Here is a 23,065-nt window from a genome sequence, read left to right as displayed (position 1 = left end):
GAATCAAAATACCAGATGGATCAGTTGCCCCAACAGACCCTTCTATTGACCATAAATTTTGCAGCTGCTATTTTCTAATCTGCTTTTTTGAAATTAATTCACCCACAGCAGACTCTTCTGCCCTTAAACAATATCAGTTAAATTCAATCCAACAAACATTTGTTAAATGCTTACAATATATCAAGTTTCACATTGAGCACTTACTATACAAAGACAAAAAAAGAAAGAAGTCCTACCCTCAAAGAGCTTATATTCTACCAGGACAGACTTCTTAACCTAGGGTCCAGGGTCCATGAATAGAGTTCAGGGTTCAGTGAACTTTGCTGGGGAAAATTACATTACTTTCATTAGTTTCTAACTGGAATTTTGAATTTCCTTCAGTTATTAATTTGAAAAAAACCCATTATCTTGGGATGAGGAGAATGCCAAAGAGGATCATGAAACAAACAAATTTAAAAAGGTCATATACTCCTTTATATATGTTAGAATATTTTCACATATATATACAAGCCAGAGAGTTGAAAGCACATTTTGGGTCAACTTCTAATCAAAATCATATGATAGTTGGACAAACCTCTAGTTTGGAGAATATAATCTTTCTTATTACTACTCTAGATGTGTCACAACCTCCTATCTGGTCTCCCCCAATTCTTCTCTACATCCATGAGAAACCTTGTTGTTTGGTAAAATCCATTGTCCCAAGGTGGGACAATGCCCACATTGAAATGTGAGGAAGAGCAGCAATAGAATACTGGCATTCCTGAAGTATTTTGTCTGTGGGTAGCCATTCACATGATTATCAGTCCCCTTACTCTTGTTGTGGCCTTAAGAACATTTCACTTGAGGCTTTGACTCTCCCATTGACTAAATTATGAGTGTACCCCTGTACAGTAGAGTTCATTGCATCCTTGCCTCTCTGTGGTCTCCCTCTTTCTTTGACCGGCTCCCCACAAGTCCATTGGTATTTAAAGTTAAGCCATGAGATCTGTAATGAGTTAAAGCCTACCAAATTAATGTCAATATCTCTTAGCATAATTATATTTGGTAGAAATCTCTAAATTCTCCAATACAGTTTCAATGGACCATTTAGAAGACATATTATTCCAGAGCTGAAGGCACATTAATGAAACTAAGCAAAAGTAATAAGGAGGCAGAATTCACCTGCCCCCATCTCATACCTAGGGATGTACTCTTCCACAGTCTCATACTTTTGGTGGAAGACAGAACATGTAGAAAAGGACATAAATATAGAGAAGCCAAGGAAACTCATTCTCCTAAAACTGCCATTACTAAATCTTGATGTCATCACCTCATCAATTGATGCCATCAAGTCCTAGGCTATTTTCTTCTACTTACAGGGATTTTTCATGATGATGTCATCTGCTAGCTGGGCTGCTTTCCCAGGGTCCTGTGCTGCTCTCTGCTACCATCTTCTGGTTCTACTTCATTGGGTTGCTCTTTACAGATTCTCTGCTGCTCTCTGCTATCCTTTGTTGGTCTTTGGCTGCTCATCACTTTCTTTTTGGAGGAAGGGATTATAAACTCTATTAGCTCCTAGTCTCCGAGGGCTAGCTCAGATTTTCATGATTCAGACCCAGGTGATCTCAATCCTCATCTTCCTTGACCTCTCTGTAACACTTTTTTCTTTGACCCCTTCCTTCTTCTTTAGCTCAGGGAGAAGTCCATGAATTTCAAAAGGGTCTAGGGGTGGCTAGGTGGTAGTGGATAAAGCACTGGCCCTGGACTCAGGAGTACCTGGGTTCAAATCCAGTCTCAGGCACTTAATAATTACCTAGCTGTGTGGCCTTGGGCAAGCCACTTAACCCCATTTGCCTTGCAAAAACCTAAAAAAAGGTCTCTGGATAGATTCTAGGGGATCTATGACCATAGATGGAAAAATTATATCTTAGTTTCAATATAATTATTTTCTTTTGTAATCATATATATATATATATACATATATATATATATATGTATATATATATATATATATATATATAATTTAACACATTTAAAAACACTAATTGGAGAAGGGGCCCTTAGCCTTCACCAGACTGCTCAGGTGGTCAAGATATGAAGAAAAGTTAAGTGGTCAAGATATGAAGAAAAGTTAAGAACTCCTGCTCTAAATATTCTCTTTTCCCTAATTTCTGACACTGCTCTCTCCTAGGTCTCCTTTAATCTGTCCAAACATTCTTTGACTTTTTTTTTACTGATTTATTCTTCTCTACCTGAACACTGAGTGGTAATATCCTCTCAAAGCCTTCTTTTCTCCCCTTGCTACCCTTGCTTCTTTGATGATCTCATCTTCATAAAGGTAAACATGAGAATGGTTGATGATGTCAACCATTCCTAAGGGCTCCATGGTCACTTTTATGTAGATAGCTCCCAAATTGACATTTTATGGATGTTGTTGAGTCATTTCAGTCATGTTTATGATGCCATTTAGGGCTTGGTTTGCCATTTCTTTCTCCAGCTCATTCCAGATGAGGAAACTGAGGCAAACAGGGTTATATTACTTGCCCAGGGTCACATAGCAAGTGTTTGAGGCCAGATTAGAGCTCAGAAAGATGAATCTTCCTGACTCCAGGTCTGGCATTCTCCACTGTATCTCCTAGCTGCCCTTCCCAATTGACATAAGCTCCCGCCATATCTCCAACAACCTTTTGTTCTCTGACCCCTTAAACATGATGCATCTAAAATAACATAGAATCTTGGTTCTTCTCAGCCCAGCTCTTCCCACAATATCCCTACTTCTGTTCATCATGCCACTGTCCTTACAGCCATCTAGACAAGACTTAGAGGGTCACACTTGATTCTTCACTCTCTTTACCCACTTACAACCAATTATCTTAAGTCTTATTCATGCTACTTCACTTCTCATGAATTATCTCATGCTTTTTTTTATTCATAACGCCACCATGCTAATTCAATTCCTCATTGATTCTTATCTGGACTCTTGCAATAGCTTCATAACTGGTTTCTCTGCCTCCAGTTTTTTCCCTCCTCAATTTATCCTTTATGTGGCTACCAAGTTAATATTCCTAAAATACATTATAAACATGTCACTCCCCTCCTCAAAAGTCTCCAATGATTCTTTTTGCTTCAGTCAGCCATTTAAATGTCTCTACAATGTGACTCCCACTTACCTTTCCAGACTTAATTTCATCTTACTTCCTTGAAGCACTTTATATTTCAAACAAATCCCCAAACTGATATGCCATCTCCCATCTCTATAGCCTAGGTTATCCCCCCTGCCAAAAATACATCCCCTCCTCATCTCTGCCTCTTAGAATCTCCTTCCTTCTCTCCAGAGGCAGCCTAGATGTCACCTCCTTCTTGGAGCTATCCTTGAAACCTACAGGTGAAAACCTTTTCAGGTTTCCAGACAGCAAATTTTCTGTATCTCCTTTGCCCCCATACTACCTTCTTTTATGTTTATCTGTATATGTATCATATCCATCTTAGGAGAATGTAAATCCTTTGGGACATGGGTTGTGTTACTTCATATTTTCATATTCCAGTGCTGACTTCGAAGTTTCCTTCAAAGAAATGAAGCAAGGAGATCCCCCACTTTTTTGCTGAGAAGGAGACTATGGGTGTAAAACATCATATAGACTGTCAGACTCAGCTGATGTGGCCTTTAGTTTTGATGAACTGGTTCTTTTTTATTATTCTCATTTCACTGGCTAGGGAAGAGAGCAAAAACAAAAGCTATCAATATATATAAATTGAAGTGGGGATGAGTCACAGACTGAGATGTTACTGTCCTACTACTAAAAATCATAGAAACGTGAATCTTAGCTGGATGGGACCTTCAACAACATCTAGGGAAGCCCTTTCATTTTATAGACGCGGAATCTATAGTTTTATAGCCAAGTGACTTGCTCAAAATCACACAATAAGAAGCATTAATATGATGCTTTATGTTTGCAAGCCTAGAATCTTGTTTTATCCTGACACCAACCCTGGGAGGAGGTGATATAATCATCTACATATTACACTGAGTAAACTAAAAAAAGGAGAGGTTAAGTGACTTGTCCAAGGTCACACAGTCAAGAAAGGTCTGCGAGCTGTTTGGACCCAGATCCTCTGGTATTTTTGCTACTACACCTGAGGAACCCAGCTTTCCATCCTTTTAGGAGTACAAAGTGGAGAGGAATCCCTGCTGGTGACTAATGAGGACCTGATGAGGTGCTTTTAGAAGCTCTATAGTTTCCCCCTACAAATGATCTTATTCTGCCTGGTTAATGTAGAAATCTGTCCATAGAGTGGTGATGGACCTGGCAAGAGCTCTGTTGAGTGGTGCTAAGAATGACTCAGGGTAACAGATCTCCTTGCTAAATATCTCCTCTGGTTACAAGGATGCATTACGTCTTTTTCCCATTGACTTAGGAAACCAAGTGGAGTCTTGAGGCAGCTAAAGGGTCTGCCTCGATAGGCAGTGACCCTAGTTTTTTTGGTCAATTCCCAAAAGAAACCGGCAAATCACAGGGACATCTGTAAAAATATTTTAAAGACCTTAGAGCACTATATCAACGTTAGCTATTTTTGGACACAAACTACAGGGAAATGTTCTGGTATACCAGGTCCCAAAGATATAATTTTCTTTTTTGAGCAAAATTATTTTATTTTATTTATTTTGAGTTTTACAATTTACCCCCCAATCTTGCTTCCCTCCCCTCACCCCCCCCCCCACAGAAGGCAATTTGTTAGTCCAAAGATATAATTTTCTACTACATAACCAAGTCCTACCAGAACCCATCCCCTTCTCCTTGTAGGCTGCTGCTCAGAGACAATAGGAATCTGCAGGCTGAATTTTATGTTTGGATTTGGTTTCTGACCAGGACTTTGTCCAGGGAAGTGAACTCCCATGTGGAAACTTCCTTCACTGGCACTGATGAGTAACTTGTCATTATCTTAGAAAGTTGCCATGGCCACAAAGCCAGTAGGTCAGATGCAGGGCTGAAACCCAGGTCTTTGTGACTCTGAGACTAGTCCTCCTGCACTGCACACTTTCCTCTTTGGGCTAGTTTCTTATTCCATCAGTTGGAGCAATTGGGAGCAGGTGGTGACTACATTCAAATGACTGAGGTGGAAAATGTTAAAGAGAGAAATCCTGAGCTCACCAAAGATTGGAGGGCAAGAAAATATGGCAGGATTCAGCCCTGGAATGATGAGGCATGTGACTATGAGTTAGAAACTTTCAGGACTTGTCTAGATGAGGGAGAGACCACTGGATGTTGCTGAAAGTTCACTCAACACCATAATAAATGACCTTTGCTGACTGCTCACTGGGGAACTTTGACCAAGGATAGTCATCATCATCAGCACATCTCTCAGATAAATAGATGGATAGATAGATAGACAGACAGACAGGGAGACAGAGACAGACAGAGACAGAGAGAGAGAGAGAGAGAGAGAGAGAGAGAGAGAGAGAGAGAGAGAGAGAGAGAATAGATAGAGAGAATTTATTTAGTTTCTTCCCTATCATAGTGAGTTTCAAGAGCAGGGATTCTTTTTGTCTTTCTTTGTAATCCCAGTGCTTAACACAGTGTGTTAATAGGCACTAAATAAATGATACATGTTGACTCCTTCCTTCTATCTCCTGAGCCCACACACAAAGACCAGGACAGATCTTAGAGCAATCACAATCAGGGCTTGTGGCTCCATGAGAGGTTTTAGTGGACACCAACCTTGAAAGGCGTCAACAGTAAGACATTGTCAAAAAAATCCCCTCATATAATTGTAAATTGCATCAAGAGGCATGCAATGTCCAAAAGTCAGGAGGTGGATGGTCATACTATACTCTGCCCTGGTTAGATCACACATGGAGTCCTGAGCCAATTCTAGGCTCCATCTTTTGGAAAAGATATAAACAAGCTGGAAGTCAAATGAAAGAGAATAGGATGGTAAAGAAGCTGATGACTATGTCATCCAATGATATATTGAAGGAAATTGGGGTGTTTAGCCTGAAGAAGAGAAGACTTGGGGTGCTGTCTACAAGTATTTAATGGTTTGATCTATGAAAGACAGATCAGATTTATTCTGCTTAGTCCTAGTAAGCAGAATAAAGGATAAGGAGTGGAAGTTTCAGAGGGACAAATTATTCTTGATGCAAGGCTATCAATGAGAGCTCTCCAAAAATGCAATGAACTGTTTGGAAAGAAATGGACTTTCCCTCATTGGAGATTTCTGAGCAGAGACTTAATGATGGTAAATGGTAGCTGTAGAAGGGACTTTTGGTCAAATATGAATTGGACTGTGTGGTCACCAAGGTTCTTTCCACCTGCAACATTATGTGATTCCATGATGTCATGGGGCTTATTCATGGCCCCAGATCATTCCATTATTAGGAGTATATTAAGAAGTGTATGGAATGATTTTAAAGTGTGAAACTAATTTATTCTTTTCCAAGATCAGCCTTTTCTTTTCTTGGCTCCTGCTGTTTTATTTCTACTTGAACAAAGTTTTAATGGCCTAAATATAGTTTCTAACAGGTGCATAACCAGGGAGGTGGGGAGGAAGAAGGGAGAGAGGCAGCTGTCCCAGACACCCGGCTCTCCCTCCATCTGTCATTTCTGTGTCATCTAAAGTGTTTTGTCTCCAAGATGCCGGGGTAAGACCAGAGCAAAGAAGTTGGAAGGAGTGGGGAGGGAAGTTGGGTGTTCTCAACTTAATGCACCCCATGTTGCCTCTTGGGTGCTTAAAAGGGACTGGAGTTTATGGGAAAGATTTTTCATTCGCCCAGGTCCATGCCTGTCAATAACAGGACACAGTGTTTACCTGATAACCTGGATCAGAATGAAAATACTAGATAGATTCTCAGAGGCAGGGCAGGATATCTGCAGTGGGTACAGTAACCAAGTATAGGAGCAAAGATTTCAAGTAAGAAGGAACCTTAGAGGCTACTTATTCTTTTAACAGATGAGGAAAATGAGGCCAAAAAGGCCTCAAAGAGGCCAAAGAAGTGGCAAGGTAGATAGAGCACTGGACTTTAGAGTCAAAAGCACCTTGGTTCAAATCCTATCTCAGACACTTATTAGGTGTGTGACTCCAGACAAGTCATTTATTCTCTCATCCTCTGTTTCCTCATCTGTAAAATGAGGATAATAATGCTTTCATTACAGACCTCCCAGAGTGTTACTAATAGCCCTACTCTACAAATTATTGCAAAGATAAAAAAATAACACATATAAAGTGCTTTGAAAGCCTTAAAGAATTATTAGTTTTAAGTGACTTCCTTAAAGTCACGCAAGTAGTAAGTGGCAGGCCTAAGAGCTGATCCTAAAGTCTTTGACTTCTAATTCAATGCCCTTTCTACTGCATTATTTGAACAGATTTGGAGCACAGTGGTGAAGGAAGAGGTTCAGGGTAGAGTAGGGGCAGACAATATTATCATTTCACCTTGCAACCTCAGTTTTATTATCTGGAAAATGGGGATAATAATACTTTCACTAAAGACCTCACAGGGTTACAGAATGTGCTGAACTTAAAACACTCTATAAAGATCAGCTAATAGAAACAGTAGTTTTACTTATTTTTTTTTAGGTTGTTTTGCAAGGCAATGGGGTTAAGTGACTTGCCCAAGGCCAAACAGTCAGGTAATTATTAAGTGTCTGAGGCCGGATTTGAACTCAGGTACTCCTGACTCCAGGGCCAGGGCTCTATCCACTGCACCACCTAGCTGCCCCAGTTTTCCTTATTATTATTATTATTATTATTATTATTATTATGCAGAGATCCAAGAAGGTAGCTGGCTTGTATGGGAAGGTCCAAGAGTTAACAGCTGGGGGTCGGAGTGCTGCTTCAGGGAAGCATAGAAAACTCCTGCCTCCTGTTGAGTGGCCAAGCAAGAAGACAGTTGTCAGAATCTGTGGCCATTTAGAAGGAGTCACAAAGTGGTCCAGGAACCACTCCTGACCAGAATTATAGGCTCAAAGAAGTCCTAAATGATCCCAAGGAAATAACACGACGAGTTCTATGCCAGCAATAATAAAGACGAGAGAGGTGTCAGAAGGAAGTAGGTCTATTAGGGACCAGTAGGATGGGAAGTGGGTTGTTGCCCTAAAAGGTCATTCAAGTCAGCCAAGACCAACAATCTATGATCTTGCCTTTTAATGACACTTAAAAATTAATAAGTATTTATTTTTCTCTCCCTCTCTTTTCCCTCCCCCACTGAAAAAGAAAAACAAAGTCCTCCTCTCAAATGTACAAAACAAAATTCCACATGTGCTGTATCCAAAAACGTCTCCCTTGCTCTTCATTGGGAGTCCATGAGTTCTCTGTCAGGAGGTGGGTGGCATGGTCCATCATCAATCCTCTACAATTATGACTGATCATTCAGTTGATCAGAATTCTTCAGTCTTTCAAAGTTTCACAAGAATTGGGGCTAGGAATAGAGGAATTAGGAAACAGAGCTATAACTACACAGTTGGGTACCTGGGGAAAATCTAAACTATATAATTTAGTAGTGCAGGCTTGGACAGATCATGGGCAGGAAATTATTTCTCAGCCCACTAGCTGTCCTTGAATCAACTCTCTCTTTAAGAGAAGCCCTTCCATCTCCCAAGACGAGCCTAGCCCTATTTGCCCAGAATACATAGGCTCCTTTCATCCTTTGTTCTCAATAACTTGATTCCCTCACCTTCTCAGGATCAGCAGAAGAGTGAGGCATGAGGCAAATGTCGTAGGAAAGAATTGATCAAGAAGGGAGGCGTCCCCTCCTCAGCTTTGCCCAATGGACACCAGCACTTGGGCCTAAGTTCCAGCTGATCTGCCCTAGGTTTGACTCTACTAGAAGCACTAAGAAAAGGTAGAGGAGGAGCAGCTAGGTGACACAGTGGCTAGAGCACTGACCCTGGAGTCAGGAGGACCTGAGTTCAAATCCGGCCTCAGACACTTAACAATTACTTGGCTGTGTGATCTTGGGTAAGTCATTTAACCCCATTGCCTTGCAATAAAAAGCAAAAGGAGAAAAAGAAAAGTTAGAGGAGATGGGGAGAAGGAATTGCTCTTATAGACTTGATACTTACTTAGGAGTAACTAATTGTTAAAGTGAACATGATGAGGATCTTTGAAGAAGTGACCACTCCATATGAGAATTCACCATGGAAGAGAAGAAAGTTGAGTAAAGGATGGTACACCCTAAATTTAAGAATTGCTGAAAGGATAAGAAATGTCCCATGATCTAGACTTCTATGAGATAAGTTGGCCCAGGACAGATGAAATACTCCCCAAAATGAAATTCTTTAAATATAAACAGAAATGGCTGAAGAGAAAGATCATGAGGAGCTACCTGATGTGCCCCCTTCAGAAATCATTGGTCAACTCAGATGTTTGAGAGACATCGAGTATGGTAATAATAATAACATATGGAGAATAAAAGGAAAATAAAATTTTAGTCCTATAAGAATTGTGTCAGAAGTATTAGAACTCAGGAAGATCTAAGTCTGATGACAAGTGCTAAGGACAATTTAAAAATGAAGGATCAGTGAGATGAATAACAGTTGACAGTAAGAAGATATCACCACTCAACTTATATTTTGCTTCGGGTTTCTAAGCCAAAGAGAATGACCTTTGGATCCAAAAGAATATAATAAAAGTGGCTGATAGAATGATGAAATTCAGAATAAATAAGGAGGTAGTAAGGGAGCATCCTAGCTGCTCTCAAAAAGTTCAAGTTGTCAGGCTCAGATATAATACATCCTAGGATATTTAAAGCACTGACAGATGGAATTGCTGAGCTCACAAAGATCAAAGAGAAGTGGAGAGGTCCCAGAAGATTGAAAATGGACAAATGGGCTGTGAGATGGGGGGGGGGGGAGAGACAGACAGACAGACACAGAAAAAGACAGACAGACAGAGTCAGAGAGACAGAGACAGAGAGAGACAAAGAGAAGCAGAGAGAGAGAGAAAGGAGATTAGGTGATATCAAAGTAACTCCTTTAAGGGCAGGGATCATTTCATTCTTTGTATTTGTCTCCCTAACCTGATGCAAAGTAGACATTTAATAGATGGTTGTCGATTGATTGATCATATAGATAAACTCTACATACCAGTGTTCATAGAAACTTTGATGGACATTTCCCTACTTCATGAATAGCTATGCAAGTCAATCTAAGGTATTCTAGATAAGAAAGATAAGTATTTGACAAAGTCTCTCATGCTATCCTTGTAAACAGGATGGAAATATAGGGTGTCCCACAAGCCTCAGTGCAATTTAAACTTAAAGAAAAGTCCTTAAAAGAAAGGCAATTTATGCTTAAACTGAACGAAGTTTTGTGGGACACCCTCTTTAGAACTTGAGCTATACTAAAAACTTCTGGAACACCCAATAGAAGGGTTAAATGACATCATAGGAAGGATCTGGAATTGGTAGAAGGACCAAGTTGTAAGCATCAGTGTCTGTGTCAACTTGGAAAGAGATGACTCGCAATCTGCCCTGTGTCTCATATTGCTCAGTATTTTTATTAATGATTTAAATGATAGCAAGCTTGTCAGTTGACACAAAGATGGAAAGGACAACAGAATAAGTATCCCAAATCATATCAACAAGCAAGAACATTAGCTTAAATCTAATAAAATATAATTTATTATGACTAAACATAAACTCAAAATATCAATTCCATAAGTATAGAGTGGAGAAAGAAAGACTAGTACACTTTGTGAGGAAGAAGTTCTGGTGACCTTTGCAAGCTCAAAATAAATCCACAGCAAGATGCATCAGTCAAAAAGGATCTGGTCAACTTAGGCTATTTTAAGAGACATTGTTGTTGGTTTTTGTTTGTCCTTTGTTCTCAAAGAAGACCATGACATCAGAAAAATGATGTCAGGAAATGCAAATGCATTGGATTAAAAGAGGGGGGAGCTGTGAAAAGTTGCCAACTTCACTTTCTCCTCCAGAACCATTTGGGTCCAATGGTCAGCTATGGGCCAGGACAACTGAAGTTACCAGAATACTACTTGTAATAGTCCCATCTTATTTAGACCATAGCAATAACAGTTGAGGTTTAGTTTTAGATACTGCATCCAAAAAAAGATAAGAAGTTTACTTGTGTCCAAGGGAAGTTGAGTAAGATAATGAAAAATCATGCCCTACAAGACTGGTTGAAAAAACTAGTTGTATATGTCATGAAGAAGAGAATTTGGCAGGGAGGGGGAACATAAGAACAATCTTAAAAGTAATGGAAGGTGAGCACATGGAGGAGATAGAAAATGTATTCTCCTTGGCCCTAAGGGCAGAACTATGAATAATGGGTAGAAATGTCAAAGAGACAGATTTCACTTCTGAGTAAAGAAACATTTCCTGACAGAGCTATCCCAAAGAGGATAGAGTTACCTTAGCAAATAGCAGGGTTCCCCTTCAGTGGAAGCTTTGAGTCAGAGGCTCCAGGAACATTTGCTAGGAATGTGAGAGAAGAGTCCGGTCCAAGTATGAGATCCTTTCTATTTCTGTAATTCTTTGATTCTGTGATGGACACATGAACTGTGGTGACCATAGTATTGGCTCATTCAAAGACTCCTTTTCCCCTCTGACTTTTATTTCCAACTCTTTTGGAGAACCTTATCTATGAAAAATCATGGAATAAAGACACCATTCTGCTTCCTAGAGGATTTCCCTGAATTGGATGTGAGTCATGTTTGGATACTGAAACAAATCAAACACTACGCCTTAAGCAGGAATTGGGGTAGAGGAACCTTCCATTTGTGTCCTTTTTTCCCCAGAATCTTGCCTATCAACCAGATAATATGTTCTTATTTCTAGAAGGAATTTGATATTTCCTGGACTACAAACTCCTTCTCTGTTCATCCACCAGTACCAGTGGTGGAAATAATGGAGATCAGTCTTCAAACATTTAAGAGTTATCACGTGGAGGGAAATTAGATTTGTTTTGCTTAGCCTCAAAAAGCAAAGCTATGGTAATGCTAGGGGAAGGAGATGATGTGCCAAGAACTACGTTAAGAGCTTTTATGAATCTGATCATTTGATCATCATCAAAACCCCTGTGAGGTAGGTGCTATTATCTCCATTTTACAGTTGAGGAAACTGAGGCAAATAGAGGTTAAATGATTTGCCCAGGGTCACATAACTAGTAAGAATCTGAGATCGGATTTGATCACAAGCCTTCCTGAATCCTGAATCAACTGCCTCTAGATAGATAATACTGGTCCTTCTTAGGCTATGGCAGGGGGAGGAATGGTGTAAATTCATATTGCATTGAGTTGGGAAGTTTCCATCAGAAATAGCTGGTCCATTTTAATCTAGAAAAGGCCAATGGTCCTATCTAGTTTCTGGGAAGGTTGGTCAGACCAAAGATGGTTTATGGTAAATCACACCCTATCTTCTACCTACAAGGACTCATCTAATGTTTAGAGGGGTTTTTTTTTTTTTGGTTTTTATCATGGGAACATATAATGACCATGGAGATGTGGATATGGGATGTGACTTCAGTATTCAGAAGAGAGGTTAGATCAAAGCAAGGGCCCAGACTTGTAAGAAAAAGGCCATGGAGCAGGCCCCTTCCTTCAGGCCACAAACACTTGTGTCTACCATATGTTAAATGCTAAGATACAAAGAAAAGTAAAAGGCAAGTTCTTGATCTGGAAGAGATCATAGTCTACAAGGGAGACAGTACAAATAAACATGGACAACTGAATCAGTCAATAAAAGAAGGGTTTCCTATAAAAGGAGACGGTTTAATTGGTATTTGAAGAAATCTGGAGAAGCCAGGAGGCAAAGATGAGGGAAAGCATTCTATATATGGAGGAAAGTCAGTAAAAATGCTTAACTACTGGAGACGATGCATCTAGCATGGAAAAATAATAATGGGATTGGAGGAAAAGATGATGTTGCTTAAATCACAGTACCTGAGGGTAGATCTCAGTCACTAGAAATAAGGGACAAAATCAGAACAGGCCCCACAGCAAAGGTTGACTTGAGGCTGGGCCAGTAGTTCCTTGCTTAGGGATCTGCTTGCCTCAGGAGCTGGAACAAGGCCAATTTTACAGGAGCATCCAAAGGTAGTTGCCAAATGGATGCAGTGAGAAGAGCTACCTTTGAAGACTCTGCCCCTCAATCTCTCCTTCACGTCTCAAAGCCTCTCCCTTCACTCATCCTTCACCACTTGACTCCAGTTTCAGAGGATAAAGTGTTTCTCCTCAATGGGAACTTAGTTCCTTAAACTGCAAAATGAAAAGACTGGATTCAATAGCTTTAAAGGTCCTTTCCAGCTGAGCGATTCTAAGCTCCTTGCCAAGGCTGACTCCACCATTTGTCAGTCAACCAACAAGAATTTGTTTTACTGCATACTAGGACTTACTCTAAGTGCTTATTTGTATCCACGATCCCTTCATTTCTACTTGCTATACCAATCTCATTCTTCTCTTTCTGCCTTTCTCCTCTCAGTATTTCCATCTCCATGATCTCCTTCCCCTCTGTTGTCCATCATGGCCAGAAGTCTTCTGTCCTAACATTTCCTCTAGAGCTTTAGAGTTGGAAGGAACATCAGAAGTCATCAAATTCAAATCCCTCCTTCCATTTTACAGACGAGGAAACTGAAGTCCTGGAAAATAAAGGTATTATCCCCAAAGATACATCCACAGCAAGCATCAAAGGTGAGATTAAAACTCAGATTTCCTACCTCCATAGAGAGAGCTCTTTCCTCTATATCATATCTTCTTGGACTATGGGTCTCCCAGTCCTGTTCCACTCACACCTTCAGAGGATATCCCAAAACCTCTTCTCTTCTCTATACGCTCTCCTAGTGATCTCAGTGTAATGGAAATTTGGAGGTATTTTCCCCCCTTCCATTTCTCTACCATGCCCAAGAGTTGGGAACCTCTTTCCCTGTCTCAATGCCCCCCCAGACAAACTTTTCCAGTTTTTGTGCTTCCTTTTGAGTGTGCTTTTTCCATTTGATTATAAGCTCCTTAAGGGTAGGGTCTGCCCTTCTTTTTAGTATTTGCATCCAGCACCTAGAATATGGCCATCATTTAATACATGGTTATTGACTGACTGGCCCTGCTTCTGGGAAAAGCCATCCTGCACTGCCAGACTGGAACATCTCTTTCTTTCCTGCCCTCATTCTCCTGCCTTGTCTCAGAGCAAAGGTTAATTAGTCCTCAGGCAGGCATCTTGAACTGAATCAGTGAGGGGGAAGGACTCCTTTCCCTGGTTCTCTTTCATCCCTTGTCTCTGAGAAATGGGCTGAGTTCCTTTGTTTGACCACAGTGCCTAGGTGATGATCCCCACCATATCTGAAAATGAGATGAATTTAGAGCCAGGATTTCAAAAGGAATGGTGTAGCCAGCTAGCCCAACAAGAAAACCCTGAGAAGTCAGGGTGCCTGGGACTTGAACCCAAGGGGGCTTTGGGCTTGGAACTGGAATGGTGGGCTCTGTGACAGCTGAGTTAAACATCTGAGGGAGGGAGCCTTCCCCTCCTCCAAGGTTGAAGTCATGGGGAGGGGAGATGGAACACAACCATGCTTCTCTCCCCTGCAACCTCAGCCTGTTGTTGAGCATGTTTGTATATTTGCTGCTAGATTCTTTGTTAAAGCCTATCTGACTGTCAAATGTTAAATGGAATTGAGGTGCAGGGACTCCCCCTATGCTTGAGTGAACACCACTGACAGAGCCTAGACACTGTAAACACCCTTAAAAGCATCGGAGAGCCCTGGGGAAGGGTGAAATAGTATACATCTGACCTTCAGGCAGTGGGGGCCTGCATGGTCAGTGGTCCATCACATGCTCTTACAGTATCAAGTATCAACTGTATGTAGGTGTTGCTCCAGCCTACAGGTCAAATACTTTGTGGATGAAGCAGCTGAGTGACATGGATAGATCATGGGGTCCAGAGTCAGGAAGAAATAAAGTATAATCCAGCTACAGACACTTGGCAGTTGATTGACCCCAGTCAAATCACTTCCGTCTGTCTTAGCTTCATGACCTGCAAAATGGGGATAATCACAACAATAATAATAAAACTATCCCACAGATTTGTTGTGAAGACGGAATGAGTTTCTGGCAAATAATAAATACCACATACATGTTTATCATCATCATTCTTATATTATATATTATTGTTATCCACCGAGTCAGCTACTTAACCCTAAATACTTTAAGCACCCACCAAACGCTTGGTAGAGGCAGCTAAGTTGCTCAGTGGATAAAGTCCTGAAGCTAAGAGGACCTGTGTTCATACCAACCTCAGATACTAGCTGTGTGATCCTGGGCAAGTCATTTTAACTGGTTTGCCTCCGTTTCCTCATCTGTAAAATGAGCTGGAGAATGAAATGGCAAACCCCATTGCAATGTCTTTGCCAAGAAAACCCCAAATGGAAGTAATAGAGAATGTGGAATAATTGAAATCATTCAATATCAACAAAATCCTTGGTTAATTTTCTGAACCCTGTACTATCAGGATTGAGATAAGCAAGGTTCCAAGGCGGGTGGGAGGAGGAAGGAAGGGGAATCATAAGTCCCAGAAAGGTCTGTTCACTTTCCAAAGCAACATGATGCCCCAGGCTTACCAGCATCTAAGGCTCTGGTCCTTCCCAAGTCCCAGGAGAATTAATGAATCTTATCAAGACCATTTGCAAAAAGCAACTTTTGTCTGTGTAGGTTGAGGCATAATTATCCTATAATTATTAGCTTAGAAGAGAGATATTATATGGTTTGATTCTTCCTGAAAAACACTTCTTAGATCCTTCTCTTTCTAGTCTCACTAGTACTGCTTTGGACCAAGTTCCCATCACCACATACTTGAACTGTAGCAATAACTTTCTCATGTGCTCCTGTGCCTTCTGTCTTTCTTCTTGCCAATTCATCATTTCCAGGTTTATCTTCCTAAAACACTATTTTTATCATGGTGTAATCTTGCACTCTAGCATCCCCCACCTTGGAGCCTGCTCAGTTGGCATCTCCCTCACAAGTTTGGGGAAATTTGGAGTAAGTCAGTTGCAGGTCAGATGTGATGGAGGGGTCCTCCTTCCAACCCTCAATCCTATGATTTAGACATACATGGTGACTAAGGGGTCTACACTGTACAATGACAAAAGTCTTTTAATTGGATGCTGAACCCAAACTCCATCGATATATTTGGCAGTCTCTGTCCTTCAGGTTTCTTCTTCCTGTTGGTCTTAAAATACGAGAATAATTCTATGAGCTTCAGAGCTTTGCACTGCCCTTCCCCAAAGCCAGGTGTCTGGGATGTGTCTGGGATGTGTCTGGGATGTGGGCTGCCGCCCATTAGTGTCTGCAATAGGCAGCCAGCCCATTAGTGTCTCATTTCCTTTGGTATTCTGTTTGTGATATATCAGAAAGCAGTAGGTATAGCCCCCTTCCCAGGCATCCTAAGAACAGGGTAGCAGCCATCAGAGCAGTCGCAGTGATGATAAAAGCAAAGGCAACCCAACCAGAAGTAAAAGGGTCACCAAATGTGGCTGCAGAAAAGAAAGACTACAGAAAAGACTTGGCGTCCAACTGGTATCCAATGGACATGAAATGTGAAATGGCAAATTGACAACGTCATAAAGAAACGGCTTATAAATATGCTAAATCATAGCTGTCTCTCTCAACTGATTATAATCATTCTGTTATTCATTATTACTTAACATTTCCTTTTTGTGTGAGAATAAAACCTGTTTCAGAGTGCTCATTTCCTCCTATTAGGGAGAACCCTTTAGAGTAGAGCCAAAAATCTGACGTAGTGATAAAATTCAAGGACTGGGGAACCTAGGTCCCATATTAAAAAGACAGACAAAGCTTTCTTTCTTTTTTTCTCATGGTTTTTTTACCCTTAGTTCTCATTCCTCTTTTACAAAATGACTAATACAGAAATATGTTAAGCATGATTGTCCATATACAACCCATATTGACTTGTTCATGGACATGGGGAAGGGAGAGAGGAAGTAGATTGGTAGCAAAATGAGAAACTCAGAAGCTTGCAAAAGGATGGATGTTGAAGACTATTTTGGCATGTATTGGAAAAAAATTTAAAGACCCAGCACAACAAAGAACAGAACAACAAAGCCAGGACAAATAATGAGGACAGAGCCTGGAGAGAATTGCTAGTTATTGTGGCTTCAATTTGACACATCATTATACTAAAATGCCATTCATTTCAAAAATTTCTATTGTCTCCCTATTTCCTATAGAATAAATTTCAAATCCATCACCTCAACATCCAAAAAAAGTGTTACTTCCCTTCTCTACTCTTATCTTCTACTTCCTTTCCCTTCAATCTATTAAAATATGAATTGCATTCCAGATTGCCTGGGTCACAGGGCTATTTGAAAGCTATGCTTTATAATATAGTTCAGATGATTTGAGACTCATGCCAGCAAGGGAGGAGAAATCCAAGGGAGTATTGTCATCTGTTCTGAGCTGGGATGGGAATCAACTCCACCTGGACTGAACATACTTAATGTGAAATCATGTGAAATGTCTTTCACCCCCAAGCCTTGGGCTATCTCTTCCAACCTGTCTCCAAGACTAGAAAGTCTTCCTTCTATCGAGCAGCGTCTTTTAAAATCCACGTGAAACTATCTCTCAAGGCCTTGGAAGAGGGTGACAAGCTTTGCCCTTTTAAAAAGCAAAAAAAGGGTGGAGGAGACTCTTTGCAAATGGTGTTAATGCAAGTATAAGATCCCATTTTCTTAGGGTGCTGCCTTCCTATGATCCTCTAGCCAGACTTTGTGTATTTTGTCAATGGAATAAAAACAAACTACATTCCCATGGGACCCAGTTAAGTTTCTCCTCATTCATACCCCTCAAACTACTTTAGCCACAATAAATCTTTTTTTGTTTTAGATCAAGAGATTAGGATACTAAGTAAACAGAGTGCCCAGGTGAGGCCATTCACATCCTGGAGAGCTTTCTTCTGATGAAATAGAGAAGAATCCATAACACCAACATTTCCATACTGAGTTGGGGTGCAAGAGAGTAGGGAACAGGCTGATCTGTAAGTGGCAGCGGAGGCAGACCTAAATTATTATTAGGGTATAGCGGAGGTAACTAAGGTAGAAGAAGCAGAGTATCTGATCAGAACTGGAAAAATGAACACCAGCCGATGAGTGGAGATGATCCTGAGGCAGCTGTAATGCTTCAAATTCTCCTTGGGGTTGTAGCCCTTGTAATGAATGGCAAGTGTGAATGGACAGTCTCTGACAGTTAGCATCATGTCTTGTACTGCCATGGAGCCCATACTCACACAGATCACCTAACAGAAGGGTGATGTCCTCATTTTTCAGACCTGCCAGGTTCACTCCTCTGCACATTTATTTGTGCTGGAATGCCATTCCCCTTCCCTTCTACCTGTTAAAACAGGAATTGTACTTATGGACCCAGTTACGTCTCACTTCATCCATAAAACTCTCTCTGACTGCTTTAGACTACAATGTTATTTCCTTTCTCGGAGCTCATTTGGCAATTATTTATGTTATTTATTTTGGCACCTATCATATACTGCTTTGCAATGCTAGACATTTCATACACACACAGACACACACACACATACACACACACACACAATATTTCTGGTATTCCTGCACGGAACATGAAGTCCTGGACATGAATAATTATTCTTTATACTAGTTTTTCTATAACAGAGTACCTAACATAGAGCTATTCAATTACTGAATAAATGAATGAACTAATCCTAAAGTCCAGAAACAATTAGCATCAATGTTATTTGCTCAAACAACACTAACCAAAACAAGGGTTTAAGAAGCAAAGTCAAGAAAAATGCATTACTCAACACTATCCAGATTCTGCTCACATTAGCCAAATGGAACTTGGAGGAAGAATTGATTACTTTTAATAAATCAGTAAATTTCAGCATTAGCTAAGGTTGGAATTTTATCAATAAACCTTCCAAAGTAAATCCTGGAAGGTCCTCACATTGTGAGGGAGAGAAAGGCTGAGCAGAAGGGGGAGAGAGAGAGAGAGAGAGAGAGAGAGAGAGAGAGAGAGAGAGAGAGAGAGAGAGAGAAGAAAAGAAGAAGAAGAAGAAGAAGAATTTAGTAAGCATCTACTATGTTACATAAATGTGAAAATATGAATATAGACCTGGTTGTTAGATAGCTATAGCTATAGCTATATAGATATAGACATATAGGTTTCTGGCTGTACACAACCCATTTTACATTTACATACATATTCACATGCATATACATATGATCTGTGTCTTAAGTCCAGAAGTTTAAACACACCTATGTTATTAAAGCATAACACACCACTAAGACTTTGGGACAGCCTGGATATTATACTGCTGTTTCTCAGTGTTAGGGAGTAGCATCATCTTCCTGTAATAACATCCATAAAGTCAGCATTATGGACTGGTCAAAGCACTGGCCTGGGAGTCAGGAGCCCTTGGTTGTAGTCCCAGCTCTACTATTTTACTAGCTATGCGACCTTGGGCAAAGTACTTAACCTCTCTGAGACCATTTCCACATCCATAAAACAAAGATAATAAGAGCTGCCCTGCCTAGCTAGAATCCAGACTTGCTGCAAGAATCCATTCACTGAGATAATGCATTTAAAAATTCCAATCATTGTATGGAGGCTTTATTATTGTTATATTAGTGTTATTATTATTATTATTATTATTACATTCATTGGCAAAGAGGGACTTTGGATGCCACTGCTACTTTGTGGTTCATGATGCCCAACAGAATAGCATTTTAATCCTGTTAAAGTGGTCTGTCTTTAATGAGTAATCCTCCTTAGTGATCTCTTTCTCAATAGACTGGGTTAATGTTATAATGATGACATTTTAATGTATATTAAATCATATGTTACTACCTCAATTAAAGGGACCAGTTGAGAAGAGCATAAGAAAAGTGACGTCCTCGTCACTGGTTCTCATTTGTGGTTTTCCCTCTTCCCTAATTTTATTCCTGAGAATCAAACAAACAGCATCATTACCAGCATACACAAAATAAATTGACAGGAGTTGAAATCCGTGAAATTAGATTCACATTTCTAATTAGCTGGAGGGCTAACAGACAGTCAGCTAATACTTGGGGGCGTCTCTCATCCCAGGAAGACTGTGGCTATCTTGTGATCTCTGGGAAATGAAGTGCTACCCCCTGCATATTACAAAGGGATTTCTGAGAAAAGTGTAAATGTGAATTTCCTTTGGACACCTGGAAGGATCATTCTGAAGTCTTCAGCATTGAGTAAATTCCTCATTAAGTCCCCTCATATTTGGGAGGACGTGTGATTCTGCAATTTCCATTTTCAAAGGAATTGTCTTTTAATAATGATGTCTTCTATTTAGATAACACCTTCATTCATGGAGTTCAAAGGGATTCAGAGATGTTTTCTTTTTAATTCCCACATTCTCAAGAGGATAAGTGGTGGGTAGGAAAGCAATTGCTTCCTTGATTGCACAGATAAGGATGCTCCTACAACAGAGATGGGAAGTAACTTGCCAAAGGTCACACAGCAAGTGGGGAGGGAGGGGTACAGCAAGAATTGGAACCCAGATCTCACAACTCACAATTTCCACTAAAGAAAACTCAGAAAAGATAGTTGTTACCATCTTACCATTCTTGACGCTGTAAAATGCTTCAACATCAGTAATGAATGTGGTTTTATCAATGGGAACAACATATAAAAAAAGAGGCATTGCCATCTTCTTCATTATTACACCCTATTGAATACAGATCCTTCCCTATGGACTTGTAACTGAAATCTTCTGCTTGTTTTGTCCCCCCCCCTTAAAATGTGAACACCCTGAAATGAGACACTTTCTATTTGAACTTCTATTTTCTATTTGAATCTTCATTGGTCAATGCAGTACTTTTGACTTAGTAAATAAACACATAATGAATGCTTTCTCATTCATTCATTCAAAAAGATAATCTCAGAATTTTAGAACTGGAACCAATCTGAGAGATAATATAGACAAAGCTCCTCAAGACTCCTTTTATTAATTATCCACTATCCACTAATTAATAAAATAATTAATTATTCAAGAATTATGTCTCTTGAAGTTTTTATATATCACACATATATCATACACATGTATTGTTTGTTCACCAGGGCAAGGTATCCCAGTTTGCCTCAGTTGCCTCATCTGTAAAATGAGCTGGAGAAGGAAATGACAAACCACTCCAGCATCTTTGCCAAGACAACATGAAGAGTGAACACCACTAATCACTTCAAGTGAATGATTTGTTCAAGATCATACAGTTTCTCAATAGTTAAGCCAGGAGTAGAACACAGATCTCCTAATTATCATCAGTTGATCTTTCTACTACCTGTTGAACAGAATCTGTCTTTCTCATCAGCTTGCCATATGACCTGTACAAACGTTTCAAGAAATCAAACTATCCAATAATTCAATAGTCTGTTTCAATAAGTAATGAACTCCCCATCACTAGAAGTATTCATGCAAAGGATACTGTGGGGAATGTGGCAGTTGGGATTCTTGCTCTAGGTATGAAGCTGGACTAGATGACCAGTAAGACTCATTCCAACTCCTCTATCCTAAGTCAGTTCATTTCTGAGTGCCTCAGTTTACATATCTGTGAAATGAAAATAAGCCATCCTACACTGAAGGGGTGGAGGATTACATTGCAATCACTAATAGATCAATTAATATTTCTACTGTTCTTTGAGATGATTCTTGGCTAAAGATCCCTGTGACAATATGGGGCACCACTGTTCGACTTGGGAAAGAGGTTGAGAATCAAAGAAAGATGTTTATTAGATCACCTAGATCACCAATCTCCTTCATTTCCTCTTCCCCTTGCTCCAGGCCCCCTTTTCATCCAAAAGCTATTTTCAAAGAGCAAAATGAAATTTTGTTCAGGTAGGGACAAGAGATGATTGGAGCAAAGCTGCTCCCAGAGCCCAATGCTTCAAAGTCCATTCCACCACCTTGGGAACCAAGTCTGCCTCTTTCTGAACAGAGGAGATAACAGCAAAGAGAAGCCAGGAGGGCATATGAACAAGCAAGGTGAGATGATAAAAAATGGGAACTCACCAAAGGCACCTGCTTCTCGCTTGCTCACTCGCTCTCTGCCTTTTCATCCCTCATCAATCTGAAAGTCCCACATCTCTGTACTGGAGAGTATGGAGGTCAGCAGGGCTCAATAAAGCAACATAGGATTCTTATTATACCTGCATGTCTGGCCTTCATGTTCTGGCCCACAAAGCTCCTAGCAGAGCATCCCCTAGGCCTGCTCTGGCAGCAGACTGTGAAACATCTTGATTGTAAGAGTAGAATCTGACAAAAGGAGAGAAGGGCTTTGTTTCTAATGGGGCAGCTCACCTATTTATGAGCCATATTCATCTAAATCTAAGCCATGTAGATGCCACATCTCTAAAATGATATCTAATATTTATTATTACACATATAATATATTATATAAAATGTGCATACATATTATATTCATGTGTGTGTGTGTGTGTGTGTCATGGCATCACATCCCTGATATCACAAGCTTCAAGAATAAAGGACAAATAACATGTGTGTGCAATGTATGAGTGATGTATAAAAACTTCGAGAGATATAATTCCTGAATAATTGATCATTTTATTAATTAGCTCATAGTAGATAATTAAAGGAGTCAGTGGCTTTCTCGAATATCAAAGACCCCTGTCTCTCAAACCTTTTATCCATCATTTATGAATGCACATATAATCTATATGACCTGTGTTGGTCAGTGAAGAAGGTCAGATATGGGGGTGGGGTGGAGCTAAGATGGCGACAAGAAGGGATCTAGTCTTAGGCGCTCTCTGATAAAACTCATAAGCTAAGGACTCTAACTAAACTTTCAAGAGACAGAGCCCACAAAGGGACCCAGTGAGGCAGTTTTCCTACTCAAGGTAACCTGGAAAGGAGCAGAAAGGCTCTGCTCCCCAGGGTTGGAGGGGCGGCCTGCCAGAGGGGTGGCCCACCAGAGCCAAAGAACTTCAGCCTCCCGGAGGCAGCCCCAGGGTGCTGGGAGCTGCGGCTCACAGCAGCGGGGCAGTATCCAGAGCTACACCCCATGGAGCATCAGGCACAAAGTGGGGGAACAGTGGGGGACCTCTGCCAGAGCAAGCACTT

General features: G+C 40.4%; 1 long non-coding RNA gene across 1 annotated transcript in view; it reads right to left on the bottom strand.

Moving 5' to 3' along the window:
• LOC141523089 (uncharacterized) overlaps positions 1-22,060 on the bottom strand; it is a 31,707-nt gene extending 9,647 nt beyond the window's left edge. The window contains exon 1 of the long non-coding RNA XR_012478320.1: positions 21,998-22,060. This is a non-coding gene — a long non-coding RNA (uncharacterized LOC141523089). The remainder of the gene's footprint in view (positions 1-21,997) is intronic.
• Between the last annotated feature and the right edge of the window lie 1,005 nt (positions 22,061-23,065).

This window comes from Macrotis lagotis, chromosome 4, assembly GCF_037893015.1.
Source record: "Macrotis lagotis isolate mMagLag1 chromosome 4, bilby.v1.9.chrom.fasta, whole genome shotgun sequence".
NCBI classification, from domain to species: Eukaryota; Metazoa; Chordata; class Mammalia; order Peramelemorphia; family Peramelidae; genus Macrotis; species Macrotis lagotis.
The sequence above is the reverse complement of the archived record's forward strand: the minus strand, read 5'-3'. Positions and strand labels throughout refer to the sequence as shown.